This window comes from Protopterus annectens, chromosome 10.part0, assembly GCF_019279795.1.
Source record: "Protopterus annectens isolate FY-2018-M chromosome 10.part0, PAN1.0, whole genome shotgun sequence".
Taxonomy (NCBI): Eukaryota; Metazoa; Chordata; order Ceratodontiformes; family Protopteridae; genus Protopterus; species Protopterus annectens.
Genome location: NC_056744.1, coordinates 52,723,258 through 52,743,007, shown reverse-complemented (window position 1 = coordinate 52,743,007; position 19,750 = coordinate 52,723,258). Strand labels below are relative to the sequence as shown.

Here is a 19,750-nt window from a genome sequence, read left to right as displayed (position 1 = left end):
CAGATCAAAAATATGAGGCAAAAATCTGGACATTCTGCCCCCAAAGAGCAGCTCTACCTGTGGTGACCTCAAAACACAGCAGTCCCCTCCTCAGCCATTCCAGTTTTCCACTACTTGGCTATTTCTCTACAGTTACCATAAACACTGGTCATACCTGTCAGTGTGCATACTGCTTTCTTATTTACTTTTACAATTATTACAAATATTGAAATAGCGCAAACACTAATAGCCATTTGCTAAACAAACCATACAGTCTGACAGACAAAACGGGCAGCATGATCAGTAAACTTCTCTGTCCTTGAAAGTCACATTCAAATGGCATAAAACCCACATTACAAAATGCATCTGGCCAGTGGAGGGTTTTTAGGACCATGCATACATGTATGTGTTCTTTGGTTCACCTTCCTGATTGTATTAGATAATATTCCTTGTATAATACAGCACCGCTTGTTAAAATGTGTTTCAAATTTGTAGTTTTGAACATTTTTCCTGTAAGCAATGAAACGAAAGTTATGAACCAATAATGACAAAATTACCTTACCATAAAAGGCCACTCAGACATCTGTCATAACAATCCATCAATATCGGTCAATAAGCACAATCTCTGCAGAAGTAAAAGTCATCTGAATAATTCCATAGTAAAGAGATCTGTCCGTAATGAAGAGGTTGCTAATGGCAAATATTTTACATTTTAGTGTATTTCATAGACAAATTCAGTGACTTGCCACTGAGGAATTAATTGCCAGTGCAACATAAAAAAAAATTGTAAGCTGCTAATATTACAATAGGGAATGACTGACAAACTGAAAGGTTCATAGATGGCACTGCATCTCATACAAAGGAGGACAGACTCAGGAGTGCAGAACTCCTGCATGCCTTAAACACCAAATAATCAGCAATTGAAAGGCCACTGCAGTACCAGGACACCATCCAGGTAGTGTGGGAGTAAAGTCCACAGCCTTCTGCTCCAAAGGCAATTATGCTAGTAACACTGCTTTCAGATTCTACATCACAGTGACTGTCATTTGCTAAACAAGACAGTTAGTTGCACATTGAAAACAGACTTGGCATGAGCAGCAATGAATTTTTCTTACCTTGAAACTCACTATTCCATGAAAATGCAGTGAAACTCATAATCCCTTGAAAATGCACTGGACCTCATAATTCCCTGAAAATGGACTGAAAGTCAAACTGACAAAATGATTTAGAAAGTTGCTAGAATAACAGGACTTTTCTTAGCATCCATTTTCTGAAGGTGAAGTCTGAAACTCGTATGTCATTATCTAATGACTTTGATCCTCCGTGAATTGCCAGAAAACCACTAATTGTATGAGAAACAGGCCAAATGTTTGAGGCAAAAATCTGGACATTTGAGAGGTATGCATTCCTCTCAACTTCTTAGTGCAAGAAATCTGGACAAAGCCGAACATAATGGAGATACAATGCCGCAAAGATATTGGCAACCTTCAAACACTGGACCTCACGCAGTTTGGGTTCATGAAGGGCCGATCTTGTCTCCTGAACCTGATTGACTTTAAATCAGTCTCCAGAGCCGTGGACAAAGGTAAGGTGGTCCGCACAGCCTATCTGGAACTCGCAAAGGCCTTCAGCACCATCCCTCACTCTGGAATCATAGATAAACTTACTAAGCTGGGCATTAATCCCTACGTCACTCGATGGGTTGCCAACTGGCTTACCGACAGAAACCACACTGTAAAAGTAGCAGACTCCAAATCCCGCTCCAGACAAGTGGAGTACCTCAGAGTTCAGTCCTGGGACTGCTCTTGTTTGGCATCTACTTCTCTGAAGTACAGGCCAACATTAAGGGACTCTGGCTAACAAAGTTCACAGGTGACTGCAAACTGGTAGCCATTATTGAATCCCCAAATGATGTGGATATTTTACAAAAGGGCCTTACAGAAACAGATGCTTGCTGCCTGAGCCATGGGCTCAAGCTCGGTGCCAAGAAATGTATAGTTATCCCCTTTGGGAAAAAACATGTAGCCATGAATTATCACATAGGTGGCAGTACACTGAGCACCGAAAGTGTGATAAGAGACTTAGGGACACAGGTAGACAGTGGTCTCACCTTCGATAACCACATTGCCACAACAGTTAGGAAAATCTTCTATGTGGCACACCTCATCACTAAGGGCGTTTCATCCAGAAAAAATTAGGTCATTGTCCCACTGTACTCTTCCCTCATTAGACCCATTATAGAATACAACACCCCGTTTGGTATGTACCTCTCAAGACATCTGCAACAACTGGAAAGGCTGCAGAAATACCTCACTAAAAGAATCATAGGCCTAAAGCAGATGCCTTGTGCTAACAGTATAAAAAAAACCTCCAGCTATACACTGTGGCATATCGTTCACTCAGAGGCGATCTCTGCTTGCCATACAAGGCCATGTCAAACCCAGAATTGTAGGATATGCTACACTTAAAAAAATCCCAATCCTTCAGAGACACATGCTCCAGGGATCTAAACCTTGTCATCACAATGAACAAAACATGCTGGAGGGATAGGTTTCTGACCCAGAGACTCCCCAGACTCTGGAATAGACTGCTCATACATGTCAAGCAGAGCACCTCTTTGGCCCTCTGCAAAAGGAACCATGATGATTGGATGGGAGATAGGAAATTCACCCCGACGATCACCCTGCTAGACAGGGGACCAGGGAAGTAAATACTGTGGGATGAAATACCCAGGGAATTGTTATGGCTAGTCTTGTATATGCCCTAGGGCTGATAGCCTAGTAGCAACCTATGAACAAAAATAGGGATAGATTTTAAATATTATTTGTAACTTAGAATGTTGCTAGAATAACATGATTTGTGTTGTGCATTTCCTGAAGGATATGAAGCCTGAAACTCATATGCTATTATTCAGTGACATCAGTCTTCTTCTGTTAATTGCTAGAAAACCACACATTTTATGAGGAATTGGCCAGAAATGTGAGGCAAAAATCTGGTCACACCTACTACATCTACCTTACCTCTACTCTCTCTCTTATCTCTCTGTCTCTGTCTCTCTCTCTCTCTCTCTCTGTCTCTCTCTGTCTCTCTCTCTCTCTGTCTCTCTCTGTCTCTCTCTCTGTCTCTCTCTCTGTCTCTCTCTCTGTCTCTCTCTGTCTCTGTGTCTCTCTCTCTCTCTCTCTCTGTCTCTCTCTCTGTCTCTGTGTCTCTCTCTCTCTGTCTCTGTCTCTGTCTCTGTCTCTCTCTCTCTGTCTCTGTCTCTCTCTCTCTCTCTGTCTCTGTCTCTGTCTCTGTCTCTCTCTCTCTGTCTCTGTCTCTCTCTCTCTCTCTCTCTCTCTGTCTCTGTCTCTCTCTGTCTCTCTCTCTCTCTCTCTGTCTCTGTCTCTCTGTCTCTGTCTCTCTCTCTCTCTCTCTCTCTCTCTCTCTCTCTCTCTCTCTCTCTCTCTGTCTCTGTCTCTCTCTCTCTCTCTCTCTCTCTCTCTGTCTCTCTGTCTCTCTCTCTCTCTCTCTCTCTGTCTCTCTGTCTCTCTCTCGCTCTCTCTCACACACATACACGCGCGCACACACACTCCTTCATCCCTTCTCTCTCATACAGCAGCACATACACTTTATCTCTCATATGAACAGAGTGGTTGTCTGTTAGCCTGTGTCGCCTAGTGCTGGATGGACTAGGAAGGATTTCTCCACATGCCCTCCTCATATTCATTGCCTGTTGTACAAGTGGCTATCCTCCTCTGTATAATATTTGTCACCATCTTATCGCTACCATCTTTTGCCCTTTCATCCTCCCCTATCCTCCTTTCATCCAACAAAGCCTAAGCAGTACCATCCACCAGCTTTCTCTGAGACACATTAATTGCATATGTAAAATATATGGTCTATAGCCCCAAACCACTTGAACCCTTCTCTAACCACAGTCTGTCTTTTGTAAATCCTCCATCCCCAAACACCTTTTCTTGTAGTGTATTATGAATGGACATCCCTATATGTATACAATGTGAGGTTTGTACAGTTATGAATCACTTCTTCCTCAATCTATGCATTTTCCCCCACCCACCTACTGTAAAGTATATTCTACACCTTCTTCCCTTCCTCAGTTTAGTCCCCTTCACCATACTGTACACCTGCAACCTCGTCTTCCCCTCCCCACCTCTTGACAGAATTAAATTTCCTCCCCTTCCTTCTGTAGTTGCAAAACATGCATTCATTCAAACACTCAGAAACATAAACAGACATACACATGTGCACACTTTTTGTCTGTTTTATTTCTTGTTTTACACTCGCTAAACACCTGCTTAGCGAGTATAAAATAATGTGACTGATCACTCTCTCACTCTTGTACATGCACAAACACACACATTCGGTCCTAATTAGGACTACCCCTGTTCCCCCTTTCCCCTTTTTTTAAGCTTCTGTATATGCATGCGTTACTAGACGCAAACCTATGGATTGTACATCTGTAGTCAAAGATGTACAATGAGGCATGATATCTAAATGTTCTGAATGTTTATCCTATAAATTAATTTAATTAAATTATTCTGTTAATAATAGCACATATAGTATGCCTTAGAAATTGTCTGCATATGAGCATCAAAATGATCCAAAGAAATAATCCCCAAATCACTTTCACACGCATTATAAAGATGTAGAGCCCCATGTTGCTGGAGTCTGCTGTACATGATAACATTATGGTGTACTGTTCAGTATTTTCTCCCATGACCACAAGGAATCCTCCCAAAAACCTTGATGGTTTGAGCAGTTGTTCAGAAATCTGAAATACTTAAAGTTAAACTGCATACAGGACACCATTAAAACAAAACAACTCATTCAAGGTAAAGTTTAAAGGAAAGAAAGCATGAAGATCGGGGCAAGGGAACTGAAAGGGCAGGAGGGACAAGTGAAGGCTGCGTGACCAAGGATGTCCGAAACAAGTTAGAACACCTGAAAGAAGTTGGTGATAGTTCAGAAATGCAGTAGTAGCACTGATTTCTGTAACTGCAAGATTGCGGCTTTGAAAATCAATGCCGGTGTTGCGGTAACAGTTGAAGCACTGTGTGTGGTAACTGCAAGCTGCTTATTACCAGTGATAAGATGCCGTTTGCAACAATTTTTTTTTTTCTGATGGTAATGCCTTTGGTCAGTCCTGGCAGGATTTGCATTTTATAAAGGGAGCTTTCATGTTGGCACCAGGATTAATGGTGCTGCTGTCTACTTGATACTGAATGTGAGCACTTTTTTGGCAGACAGCTTAATTATAATATAATTTAGCAAATTTTACTTCTATGTAAACTGCTTCCACAAGTCACATCTTATTCTTACAGAGATTTTGAGAGAAAGTGTTGCTTTGGCAACAGTATACTGGTAGGTGGGGTTGCAGTTCTGGACTAATTGCAACTGTTGCAAAAGTGCTAATTGAACACAAACCAAAACCAGGAGAAGCACTTTATCAGACAAAATTACCAGCATGCTGAAGATTCTAAAGGAATGAAAGATCAGCTTCAAAACATAGGAAATAATTATAAGTTTTTGATAGGGAAAAAAAATCACAAATGGCAACTCAAGATTCCAGTGAATACAACTTTACAAAACAGCTGTACAAGATAATAGGATTGCAAGCCCATTTTCAAAAAAAAAAGTCCAATATGAGCAGCACTTAACTCCACGTTGAAACCTAAGTTAAGAAGTTAACTGATTTAAAGGTCAGTGATTTTTTTCAACTTATTTTTCAACAGTGGAGCTAAAATATAACTGTAAAGTTACTTGTTCTTGTGGAAGGCACTCTGGTTTAACATCATGCAATTCCTATTGTTTCATAGCACACTTGGATTTAAGCACAGAGGCACCATGTGACTGCACTTGGAGTTAATGATCTTTAAAAAATCACAAACCCTTCTTCAAACAAGGATTCTCTTTTTGGGAGCCCTCCTAGATTCAGTCCTACAGAAAGCCTTCCTTCCCCAGGGAAAGATTACTTTCTTGATAGGCTACCTGACCAGTCTGCTTTTAAAGCAGCTTATCCCAGCACGGGAATTCCTGAGGATACTGGCGGGTACATGGCAGCCTGCGTTCTCATGATCCCACTTGCATAGTTATATATTAGAACCTTTGGTGGTTCCTAAAATATGCTTGGGAACAGCATTCCCGACCCCTGGAAATCATACTGCTACACCTTCCATGCCTGGAAAGGGAGCTCCTGTGTTAGAAGAACACCATACAGTGGAACCTAGGGGCAAATTTCTCTTTACCAGAAGCAGACAAGACCATCACTGCAGACAGATCATGCCTAGCTTGGAATTGTGTTGGGGAGGGCTTGGGTACCCTGAAAGTGCAGGGCATTTGATTTCCTTAGCAGAGACATTGCAGAACTTAAGCCCAGGGACACTGCAGATCTGGACAGAAAACACCACACTGATGTGGTACATAAATAAGCATGGGCTAACACTATCCTACTCTCTGTGCAGCCTTTCGAGGAAGATTCTGATGCTGGCTCAAGAAATAGGGCTAACCCTCATAGCTTGTTGTAGTTCGGGTCAGAACAGTACCCTGGCAGATTCTCTAAGCAGAGATCTAGATCCCAATGAATGGATGCTGAAGAGAGAGGTCTTACTGGGCCAAACTTTACAGTGAGAGTGGGGTTCCCTCATTCCCCCTCAGTAGTCCTGAATGCCTCTCACCACAACAAATAATTACAGACAGGAATTTGAATAATAGAGTTTTTCTTTTTCACTTGGACATATTGGTTCCTGTATGCATACCCGCCCTTACCTCTGATCCCCAGGCTTCTGACTAAAATCAGTCAAGACAGACCCACCATGATCCTAGTGGCCCCTTCTGGCTAAGATAACACTGTTTCTTCCTCCTCCTGATACTCAGTTATAGGAGATTCTGCATGCTACCACAGGAAATAAATCTGCTCAGCCAAGCCAAGGGATCTGTTTTCAACCCCCACTTAGCCATCCTCAGGTTAACAGCCTGGAGGATAGGGTTTTGACACCAGTGAAGGAATCCTATTCCAGAGACATGCTGTAAATTTTAAGGGAAGCAAAGAAACCCAATACCAGGAAATCATACCTGGTAAATGGAAACTATTTTCCATCTGTTGTCATAGCAAGAGCACCAACTCTTCTTGGGGAGACATAAACTCAGTCTTGCAGTACCTTTCAGGCCTGTTTAAACATTTCCTGTTCCTGCACTAAAGTACATGTATCTACCATATCAGCTTGCCTGTACATTGCTGTAGATATTTTCTCACACCCCAACATGAAGTTTTTACTAAAAGGGGTGATTCATTTGAGACCACCAGAAGGAATCCTATTCCTGCATGGGATGTAAAGTATGTGTTAAGAACCCCCCCTCCCCCGAGCCTGATGCACAGCCTGTCTAGAAATGCTCACCTGGAAGACCACTTTCCTTATAGTGGTCACATCAGTAGGGAGTGCTTGAGCTTCAAGCCTCGTATATAAAGAACCTTTCAGTATCTTTTACAGGGATAGGGTAACCCTCAGAATGAACTCATCTTTTATGCCTAAGATGGTATCAGAAGTTACCATAAACCAGACTGTCCACTTACCAGTCTCCTTCCTGAATCCATAGAATAGGGCAGAACAAGTCTTCCATTCCCTGGATATGCACAGACAGATCAGGTACTATGTATTCAGGGCAAAAAAAAAAAAAATCTGGCAGAACAATTACTGTTGGCTTATGCAGAGGGTAAATAGGGCAAACATGTCACCAAACAAACCATTTAAAAATGCATAACAAACAGCACTAAGTTAGAATCCCTTTTTTTTTCTCCTTGTAGATTGTTCATTTTTATTTAAAAGAATTACCTGATTCCTGGAGTCTTGCCAGGGCAGCAGTGTATGCATATATATATATATATATATATATATATATATATATATATATATATATATATATATATGAAAATCTAGGCTATTACGGTATCTACCCCCTTTTTTTTTTCTTTGCTGCCAGTGATGGGTCTCCATGAAGTTGTAGGCCCTGGGCAGCTGCTTTAAATGCCCTTATTATGATCCATCAATATTCTTAAGTATTTCTGTGAAGTAACAGTTAAGGCAAAGTCAGTAGATTTAACTATGGTAATATTTGATATACTTGTCAGACACTGGAGGGTACCACAAACATTAATTAATTGTGTCCCCTGAAGCTGTGAGTCGTAGGCAACCACTTTAAATGCCCCTGTTATAATCCAGCACTATTCCTAAAGTATACAGTTTTAACAAAGACAGTAACATTGTAAATAACATCATTCTTAAAAATTGGAATTTTTTTGCTTTAGACCAAATTGTATGGTGTTTGGTGGGGGTAAGACCCAATATAGTCTATAGAAAAGATAGATCATTCAAAAATTTATTGGAGTCTACCAATATGGTACATTCATGTAGAAATAGGCCCCCTGGTAATTTTAAATGTGGAATGTCTACATTATGCTCATATATTCTTACCACAGGCACCAAATTAAATTTTTTGGATAATTCATTTTTTTAGATTTTAGGTTATTTATTAATGGTCATTTTAACTGTCAGTCTACCAATGTGGTTTACCTAGCAAAGTGCAGAAATTGTCCAGTATTCTACATTGGAAAGACAACTCTGCGTGTACATGACAGGATCTATGAACATCTTGCAGACATTAAAAAAGGAAAGCAAACTAATGCTCTGTGTAAACATATATATATAATGGAGTGTAATGGGCATGAATTTTGTTTTTTAGTTGTACAGCAATTAGTATCAGACCCTCAAGGAAAAATTTACCTGAGCTTCTTGAGCTTTGAGAATTAAAATGGCAGTTCCGTTTCAGTGCCTTTGTATATCCAGGTTTAAATGAATTTGCTAGTATTTCTTGCCTTTTAAAAAATCTGCATTTTAAGTGTTAAGCTTTGGGTGTATGTTTTAACTCTCTAGTGGAGAATAAATTAATGTGATTATTTTGTGTGTTTTTAATATTGTGATTTAGTTTTGAAGAAGTCTCTTGATGTAAACCTGGGATGAAAGCGCTTAACTGTTATCTATCTGGTGAATAAAGGAGTTTACCATTTACTGCTTTTTATTTCTTTGTTTCATTTGGTTCCTGAGTTGTCGTACTTCTGTGAAATAGTAGTAGTTAAGGCAAAGCCAGTAGATTTAATTATGGTAATATTTGATATGCTTGTCAGGCTGTGGAGGGTACCACAAACATTAATTGTGCCCCCCTGAAGCTGTGGGTCGTAGGCAGCCACCTTAAATGCCCCTATTATAATCCACCACTTTTCCTAAGTATTTCTGTGATATAGTAACAGATAAGTCGAAACCAGTAGAGATGGTTATGTAGTGCTTCACAGGCATGTCAGGCTGTGGAGGGTACCAAAAACTTTGTAGTATTTATTAGCTTATTGTTGTTTAACCAGTTCCACAATATTTTAAAGTTGTTAATTTCTTGGTGATAGACTGGCAGTAGGCTAATTTCTACCAGTAACCGTGTCCTATGCCTAGAGGAATCACTTGAGCTGAGAGCAATCTGAAGGAAGATCATTGATTAAATAGGAGTAAGAGCAGGCTATGTACATATCTTGAGGAAATCCTGTGGCTGATGCGGGAAATTTTGTTGGGCCATTATAACTCTAAAGAGCTTGCTCGAGAGATAATTTTTAAACTAGGAGATAGCTTTTTCAGAAGAACGTGAAGATGTTTTTTTAGATAATTTTATGATTACCAGTTTCAAAGGTGTATTTCATGTTAACGAAAACAGTCCATGCTTTTTAGGGTATGGATAGGAATAGTGTTGTACTTTGAACAAAATTCATGATGTATCATATTTAATGATGTATTCCAGAAATTTTTTGAGAATTTTGGCAAGTGGGTAGAAGTTAGCAGCTGGACAGAAGACAGTGGGGTGAGTCTTGGGAAGTGCAATAATTAGACCTTGCTTAAAGCTGTGTGATATAGTGCAAGTAGTCTAAGATTGTAGGACTTCTAGTTTTAGAAGGCTTGGATGGATAAAGTGGAATTCACATTTATCCATCCAAACTGTAAAGTGGAGTTCATGTTTGTAGTTTGCATCAAGTTTTTCTCAACATTTCCTTGACCCTGAGGGTTAGTAATTTTATTCATTTATACATTTGTTAACAAGGTAGAACATTGATCTTGTTTGGACTATATTCAGGCCCTGCCTGGGTTATGAAAATAACAGAGGAAAACAATATAAAAAGATTATATTACAGAGATGTACAATATTTGTGCAAGTGCTTCAAGTATTCATTTACCATTCAGTTCTGAGGTGATTAAATTGAGTTGAATGCATATAGTTGAGATATGAGGAGGATGCACAGAAGGATGAAAGGGAAAATGGATGAAAAAGCAAGGATTTGGAGATGCAGTAGTAAAAGTTATTCAACAAGCAATTGCAATGAGCCTGTCTAAGGAAGAAAAGTTGCAGTTCTTTCTGGAACCGACTTACTGATGAGATGATCTTTTATATCAGCAGGAATGAATTCTAAGATTTGAGAACAAGTAGAGGAAATGAGTGCCTAGTGTTTTTTTATGTTGGTAAGTGGAGTATGTGGTTTCTTTTAATGTTGAAATGTGTGTTTAATATTATTCCAGAATTCTTGGTTGGTCAAGCAAAGTTACCTGAAGGCTTCTCAGATAGCTGGTTCTAAGTGAATTAGTTTAATTTTGTATCGCTTTATGTACAGCCTTATACTTATTATGTTTATCTGAATTACTTGGATCTCTTTTCCTTAGTTTCCAGGCTTTGTCTCTTAATTCCTCTGCTTTTCATTAGGTAGCCGTAGAGTAGCCCTACCTCAAACTGTCTTTCTAAGAGAGTATAACCAGTCCTGAATGGGGTGCTAGCAGATTGTAGAAGGTCAGAAGTTTAGAGTTGTGGTCTGTGCACTTGCACAGTGTGTTCCACTTGGCCATTTGTTGCTTGAGTATGAGAGCAGTAAGTGAGTTTCTGTGATAAATCAGAAGAGTGTTATTGTGGGAAGGATCTTTTGAATTTCAGATGACCAGTGTGAAGTTATAGGACAGTGGTCATTGAGCAAGGGAGATTTTAAGTTGGTTTAAATTTATTGGATATATTTATAAGAATTGTATCCAAAGTCGAGTGATTGTTGAGTGGGTCTTTGACAACTTGTTTTAGGCTAAAGAAGTAGGCAAGCTTGTGAAGCAGAATTTTGCATTTGCCTCAACAGTTACATTTATATCTCTTAGGTATATGAGCTTTTAGAGTTTTTATTCAAGTAACCCTTATCAAAATGTTAAAGTTTGCAGGGGAAGGAGGGATATATCTAATAACAGTGTGTGCAGTAACCAGCTTAGATCTGAATCAGAGGTCATGTGGCAGTAAGTTTCTGATTCCTTTTGTACATCTCTACTTGTAATTGAAGTGACACCACCTCCTGTTCTTCTACCAAGTTTATTGTTGGCAAAAAATGGTATACTCTGTTGTCATTTTCATTCTTCCTCATTAATTGGTTATGGATCTGATCCTCTGATCTGACTCTGCCACATTTTCCAGACTTGGATCCTAGTCATGAGCTCTTCACTCTTCCCATAATGCACCACCATCTGTCTATATCCTCAAATCTAATTTTCTGCCAATGTGGTAAGATGAACGATTTCTATGTTTCGAGTTGTAAGGAGTTTATTATTTATCTATGTTTTTTCTTCTTTTGTTTAAAATTATTTGATAATGGTTCCTTCCCCTGTTGTTAGCCCCTGGGGCTTTGTATGTTATAATCTTGCTGTTTGAATTGTTTTTCACAGTTTTTTTTTGCCCCTTGTCACCGGACACTTCGTTAGTGTCCTTTTCTGACTGTTATCTGGCCTTTGACGGTCTGCAGTCCCAGGTCTAGTATTTCTTATTTATGGAATCCTGTTTCATACATGATGTTCTTCATCCCACATTGCTGCAGTCCTAACACTTGGGTAGTCCGCTGTCCCAGTCGGCCCGAATACCAAAGTATATGGCTGACGTCGGTCAAGGCGCATTAGTCTGACGTCAGGGTACAAATGCGCATGACCGACGTCATATCCTCAGTCTTTTTTGCCGCATGGTCCGATGCAGAAGCAGTTTTGCGAGTGCAGGTTGGCGTTCTGAAATTTTCTGAAGTCGGAGTTTCAGACCGAATCAAAGTTGGCTAAGTACCCCGTTGGGGAATATTTTGTTTTTTTCTTGCCTCAGTATTTAACCGGATGTCAGAAAAAGTAAATAACTGTATTTCTTGTGGGAAGCAGATACCTCATAGGGATTACCATACCTTGTGTATACCTTGCTTAGGGCCTGAGCACGACATTGTTGGATGCCGCTCTTGTGCTAGATTTAACAAACGCACTATAAAGAGAAGATTAGACTGTGCCAGGTTAGTTTTGGGAAGCGTTGTAATTATAAAATGCCGCCGGATGCTCCGCGCCGCTTCGTCTAAAAGCGCAAGGACAAAGCAGTTAAGCCTAGGTTGGAAGAACCGTCAGTCCCGGACGTCGGTTCTTTAGAAGGCTCGGTGGAGCCGGAGGTTCTGCCAGTAGTTTCTTTGGAGTCTCAGGGAGAGACTTTACTGTTACAAGATGTGTCCTCTCAGGAGGTAGGCCAGGCTGAAGGGGCTTCTCAGGTGGCTGTTCTCCCCTCCCTTCCCAAGGTGGTTAGGCCCTCCCCTTCTGTTTCCAAGGCTTCTTTGAGAGGCAGGCCAGGTTTAGCTTCAGCAGGTGTCTCTCCTAGTTCTTCAGGATCTTTGCCTAAGAAACATATGCTTAAAATGGCAGAAGATTTGATTACTATGATTAGGGGTTCTATGCCCCCTCCTGATAAGAGGCCTAGGGTGGAACCTGAGCTTGAGAGTTTTGAGCAGTGTTCGGAGGCTTCTGAGTCTTCGGCTGAAGACTTACAGGAGTATCCTCCTTATTCTGATTCTGATGTAGATGATTCTACTCCTTCGGCTTCTCCTGAGGATTTTTCTTTTTCAGAGACTCTTCATTCCATGAGGGAGCATTTTAAATGGGAAGGTCAAGATTTCTCTGATTCCAGGAAAAGGCTTAGGGAATTTTTGTTTTTACCCCAGCATAGGCCTTTAGCTATACCTCCTGTTCTGGATGTGGTGGAAGATGTTTTTGCAGAGGCTTCCCTGAACCCTGATTCTTTGCCTCCTGCCCCAGTTAAGCCGGACAGGTATTATAGGGTGCCTGAAGCTCATAAGTATCTTTTTAAGAGTCCTAGGGCAGACCCGGAAACTGTTTCTCAGGGGCCTAAAGGTGTTAAGGCTTCTGTTGTTAAAAATCCTGTTCCTCCTGATAAAGAGGCGAGGGCTTTGGATAGATGGGGAAAGAAGGTGTATACTTCTTCCACTTTAGCCATGAGGGCTTTGAATTGCCAGTTCCACATGTTAAAATATCAAAATTATCTCCTTTCACAATTGAAGTCTAAGGTGGATGCTCTGGCGGAAGGTATTGAGTGTAAAGAGTTGCAGGATTTAGTTCATGTGTCTGAACAGGTGGGTAAGCATTCCTTGCAATGTGGTTTTGATGCTGTGCAGGCCTCTTCGAGGGTGGCTGCCACTGGTTCTGTTCTTCGCAGGCATGCCTGGCTGAAGGATCAGAATTTAGCTGAGCATGTTAAGACAAGGATTTTGGATGCTCCGTTACAGTCTGATGTGTTGTTTGGTTCGCCTGTGGAAGCAGTTTTAAAGAAAATGGAGGACAAGGCAAAGTCTATGCAGACTGTTAAAGATTTTTTGCAGGTTCAGCCTCCGAAGTTTAGTAGAAATTGGCCTACTAAAGGATGGACATATCCTTCTTATGATTCCCAGTCTAGGGGTAGGTCTAGACGTGGTAGGGGCAGAGCTCAAGGTTCTTTTAGGCCTAGAACAGGGAGTTCACCTCCTCAGTCTTCTGGTGAGGGCAGGGGTCAGCCTTTTCGTAAACAGACCCAATGACCTGCCTTTCGAGCTGCCAGTGCCTTCTCGTCTGGCAGCACCTTTGGGAGTAAGACTGGCACTTTTCAAAGAAAATTGGAGTTTAATTACCCAAGACAGATGGGTATTGGATATCATTCACCACGGTTACAGGTTTTATTTCCATACCTTGCCTCCTTACAAAGGCATGCCAGACATTCCTCCTCTACAAAGAAAAGAAGCTCACAAGCAAATTTCTCTGTTGCTCCAAATAGGGGCCATTCAGCAGGTTCCTGTACCAGAAAGGGGCCTAGGATTTTATTCTCGCCTGTTCCTAGTACCAAAAAAGGGGAACATGTGGAGACCAATTTTGGATTTATCTATCCTCAACACTTATCTGGACATTCCCAAGTTCAAAATGTTGACGTTACAACAGCTTTTACCTCTGCTGGGCAAAGATCACTGGATGGTAACTTTAGATCTCAAGGAGGCTTACCTTCATGTGCCTATCAGACTAAGTTGCAGGAAGTATCTGCGTTTTCGAGCTGGGAATTCCCATTATCAGTTCTCTGCATTGCCCTTTGGCTTATCTACTGCGCCCAGAGTATTCACAAAAGTTCTGGCTCCAGTGATAGCTTACTTCAGGCTCAAAGGAATACAAATCTATCCTTACTTGGACGACTGCCTGATTCTGGCTCAAGAAAAGGAAGACCTTTTACAGCATTTGGAATATGTGATAGCAGTGCTAAGATGCCTGGGGTATTCTGTGAACGAAATAAAGTCCAGTCTAGTACCCTCTCAAGACATGTGCTTTCTGGGTGTGAGACTGAATACAGCAACCCAGATGGCCTTTTTAACCCCGGACAAACAAAAGAATCTTTCCCTTTACTTCCATCAACTATCTCTTCAGTCCGGGCTGACTGCAAGGACAGTCCTTCAAGCCTTAGGGTTCATGGCATCTTGTATTCTGGTGCTTCCCAATGCCAAACTGCATATGAGGAAGCTGCAATGGTATCTCAAAATGTATGGACACAGCACTGCCAGGATTTGGACACTGTCATTCAAATAATACCTTGCATTCAAAAGGAATTTTTGTGGTGGGCTCAGGAATGTCACCTAAACAAGGGACTCTCTGTGACCCGGCCAGAGGCGAGTCAGATTCTAACGACAGATGCCTCAGACATAGCTTGGGGAGCTCATCTGAATGGAAAGTGGATACAAGACAAGTGGCCTGCCAGACTACAGCATCTACATATCAACATGAAGGAGATGTTAGCAGTCCAGTTTGCATTAATGGCTTTCAAGGAGTTACTTCTTCCAGGGCAGGTGTTGATTCTAACAGACAACACAACTGTCATGTGGTACATCAACAAACAAGGGGAACACATTCTTATCCTCTATGCAGGCAAGCAATGATTTTGTGGGAGACTGCGCTCAGCTTGCAACTAACTCTTCAGGCAAGGTTTCTGCCGAGCACAGAACTCCTTAGCAGATGTGTTAAGCAGGCAAATCATGGATCCCCACGAGTGGAAACTGGATCTTCATGTATTTCGAAATTGACAGTGTCATGGGGAACTCCAGACATAGATCTGTTCGCTTCTCCACTAAACCACCAGCTGCCAAAGTTTTGCACAAAAGGTTTCATCACACAGCTTGGAAAGTGGATGCTCTTTCTTTCAGTTGGAAAAATCTTCATGTGTATACCTTTCCACCTCTGCCTCTCCTCCCAAAGGTACTCCTAAAGGTCAGACAAGACAAGCCAAGGATGATTTTAATAGCTCCAGATTGGCCTCGGCAACACTGGTACCCATTACTGAGGAGTCTGGTAAGGAAGCCTCCATGGCCTTTACCTTTGATTCCACACCTATTGTCTCAGAGGGACGGTCATCTACTCAATGTCAAGCTTCACTCTCTTCATCTAACAGCCTGGCATATTCTGTTTTGAACCACAGCAGGTCTCAACTTCCTCAACAAGTTTTGAATGTGATTATGGAAGCCAGAAGACCTAGTACAAGGAAAGTGTACGCAGAAAAATGGAAGAGATTTTTATTTTGGAGTGCAGCAAAGGATTTGGAGGTTTCTGAGCCTAATTTGAGTGTGGCTCTTCAATACCTTACTGAGTTATTGGACAAAGGTTTGTCTTTCTCTTCCATTAAGATTCATGCTGCAGCAATTTCAGCTCACTATGATTGTGACCCACCATTGTTTTCTCATCCTTTGTTCAAGCAATTTCTTAGAGGGGCAAAGAATATAAGACCCCCACGAAGAGCTCCTACTCCTGCTTGGGATCTGAATTTTGTGTTGGAGAAACTTACTCTACAACCTTTTGAGCCTGCGGCTACTGCTGAATTGAAATACTTGTCATGGAAGACTGCTTTTTTGTTGGCCATTACTTCTGCAAGAAGGGTTTCTGAATTGCAGGCCCTTATGGCGGTTGAGCCTTTTTTGATTTTCCATAAGGATAGGGTATCATTGCGTACTAATCCTTCCTTTATGCCTAAGGTGGTTTCTAGTGTGGCTTTAAACCAAACTATTCATTTGCCTACTTTTTATGCAGATCCCCAAAATAAGGGGGAAAAGATTTTGCACACTTTAGATGTACACAGGCAGTTGCGTTATTATTTAAGCAGGACTAAGGATTTTAGGCAGTCTCAGCAGTTGTTTGTTTCTTTTGCTTTGAGTTCTCAGGGCAAGCCTGTGTCAAAACAAACTATTTCTAAGTGGATTGGGTTTTGCATTGCATTTTGTTATTCCCATCATGGCAAGGAGATTCCAGCTGGGATTAGGCCTCATTCCACTAGGGCTACTGCCACTTCAACAGCATTTCTAAGGGGGGTGGCAACTAAGGATATTTTGGAGGCAGCTACTTGGAGTTCAGTGCATACTTTCTCTAAGCATTACCACCTTCCTCTCTACTCTAAATCTAGGGCTGGTTTTGCCACGGCTATTTTGCAGGGTATGTTGACAGCTCCTGCTTCTTTATGATTTGCCAGCCTCCCTTACCTCTGCTTTGGGATTCTACCCAAGTGTTAGGACTGCAGCAATGTGGGATGAAGAACATAGTACAGTTTTGTACCTACCATAAATGTAGATGTTCGAAGATCCACATTGCTGCAGTCCAATTTTCCCTCCCTCCTTCCCCTCTGTGTTTAGGGGTGGTTGTACTTTTGTAAATGTGTATATATTGTACATATATTTGGTGCAGTAGTGTTTGGTGTTTTTTGGTTTTGGCCCTATCTTTGTAGGGTCTTCTGACATCTGGGGCAAGAAAAGACTGAGGATATGACGTCGGTCATGCGCATTTGTACCCTGACGTCCTGACGTCAGACTAATGCGCCTTGACCGACGTCAGCCATATACTTTGGTATTCGGGCCGACTGGGACAGCCGACTACCCAAGTGTTAGGACTGCAGCAATGTGGATCTTCGAACATCTACATTTATGGTAGGTACAAAACTGTACTTTTCTTCTTTTGTTGCCTTTCACTGTCCTCAGAAGATTGTAGTTTTCTGGCAAATCAGTGAGGTCTGATGTCAGAAAAATGGTGGTGGGAATTTGGTTTTCAGACTTGATCCCCTTCAGAGGTCTCATACTGGTGGATAGCCTGTTATTGAATCTAATTTCTAAGTTGTAAGAGCGAGTTTTAAATTTTGAAGAGGTATTGTTTAGTGTTTCTTCCACAGGACGTCATGGCAATTAAGTGATAACTTTGCTAGCCACTCGCCTAAGAGGAGTTCTTCCCACTCTGCCTGGGAGTACAGCTTTTTTGTTCCTGCTATGACTTCCTGGGCTGGTGTTGCTACCTGTTGTTGCTTTGCCTTCTGCAGCTCTGGAATGGCACTCTTTTGGGACTAGCTTCAGGATTGTTACCTGTACCCTTCCTGTTTAAAGAAAGAAAAAAAAAGAAAAAAAAAAAGTATGAACAAAAGAGTTTTGTCTTGTTTTCTTTTAGACTTCTGGCTATGCAGTGTCTCACAGACAGTCGCATTGTTTTCTTCAGACTGGAATGGATTGGACTTTCCTGGAGTGTATCCTACATCTGAAACTAAGGCTTAAAGTCAAGAAATACTGACACCTTTATAAGTTAAAGACTTCCTATCCTTCAGAAAAAAGCATGCCAACATAAATCCATCTTGCTTACTACCTGGGGCTTCTCCCCAGTTTCGATCCTTGCATCATACCTCTCAACTGTGTAATTTTTTTCTGAATGTCCAGAAATGGTGCGTAACTTTGTGTGCCTGTTGTCTCTCCTAGAATGTACAGAGTGGGTCATTGGAGACTAAGGTAGGATGGTGATAGACCATTGAGCTACGGACTTCTTACACTGCTAAAATTTTCTGTTATTTACCAATTTCCTCAGATCCTAAGCTCTATATCCGAATGATTGTGTATTGTGGCTGGCTCCTTTAATTTCCTGCCAACTCCATTGGATCCTAAGTCTTCAGATCCGAAGAGTAGAATTATCAGTTGTCTGCCAGCTAATCCTCTGATACTATGCTCCGGGTCCGACTGTTTGGAAGTGTCTCTCGTCAGACGGAGTGTGTTGTAACTGCCTCCTTCTAACATAAGTTTAAAAAAAAAGTTCCCCTCTATCTTTTCCTGCCCAGGGATCCACTCTAGTCAGACAGTTTTCTCCTCTGATCCTAAGCCTTCTGGCATAGTTCTCAACTGTACAGATGTTCAAAGAAAGTTCAAGTACTTGCCTGATATTTTTGGTCTACTCTTCATTAAAATTTTCTGAGGAATGAAGTCACTAAATAATGGCATTCATTTATTTTGCAAATTCGTGTTGCCTAGGAAATACATGCCGACACAAATCATGTCCTCGATATATTTCTTATGCTAAGATAAAACGTATGGAATTTAACAAATACCTGCTCTTCCTAACATAGAGCTGGGTTTCTCTCAGACCTGTTATCGTCGGATCTGAACTGTTGGAAGTATAGTTTAATCTGATCCAAAGTATTGCTCAGCATGTCTTTCATTCTTCCTTATGCAAAATGAGGAACACTAGCCCTCAAAATGTGGGACAAATGGATGTACTGCTCTTAAACCCCCCCCCCAAAAAAAATTCTCAAACATTGAATGTCTTGCAGACCCTTTCAGTGTGGAACTTCGAGGAACACTAACCTGTTACGACCCCCAATAAGGTATGATCTGATGTTGTTGATCTTCATTCATTCTTTACATGTGAGTTCATAGCCGATCCTCTGTTCTGATTTGGCCGTTTTTCCAAGCCTGCGCCAGCCAGAAACTCTCAAGCTGTCTTTCCCGTAGTGCCCTTTTCCACATTACCTCAGATCTCATTTACCATGTACAAAACAAGACGTGTCAGACCAGCCTTTCAACTTATTGACTAATATTTTTTGAAATTTTTATATATATATTTCTTTCCAAAGTTTTGTTAGTTTTTTCTTTTTTCCTGTCAAACCTTTTTCTGGGTGTCCTTTCTACCAGTTTGGTTTTCTTCATACCATTGTTGGTACTTTTCCTCCTTTTACCCATCTGGGTATTTTTCTCTTACCATAGCTGGTATTTACTCTTTCCCATTTTCTATTAAAAAAAAAAAAGTTGGAAGTTTTATATTTTGTTCCCATTAGTATGTTGTTGACTTTCTCAATATGTCCGAGAAAAAAAGGAACCACTGGTTTAAAAAAATGTGGTAAATGTGACAGAAAAATGCCAAATGTGGACAGCCATGTTGACTGTGTATATTGTTTGGGAGTGCCTCACCTCTCTGAGAAACCTCCTTGTGACATTTGTTGGGGTTTTAGCTCCCGCACACTCGCAGAGCATAAAAATAAACTTCTGCTTGCTGGCTTAATGAAATCTCTTTGCGTAGGCAATCTCTGAGTCTGAGGCCTCTCTGTCTCCCAGAAA

At 41.1% G+C, this 19,750-nt stretch overlaps 1 protein-coding gene across 1 annotated transcript in view; it reads left to right on the top strand.

Annotated features, from left to right (window-relative positions):
* The window catches only part of NARF (nuclear prelamin A recognition factor), a 700,547-nt gene that overhangs the window by 163,902 nt on the left and 516,895 nt on the right, over positions 1–19,750 (top strand). The gene's annotated exons all lie outside the window — the stretch shown is intronic.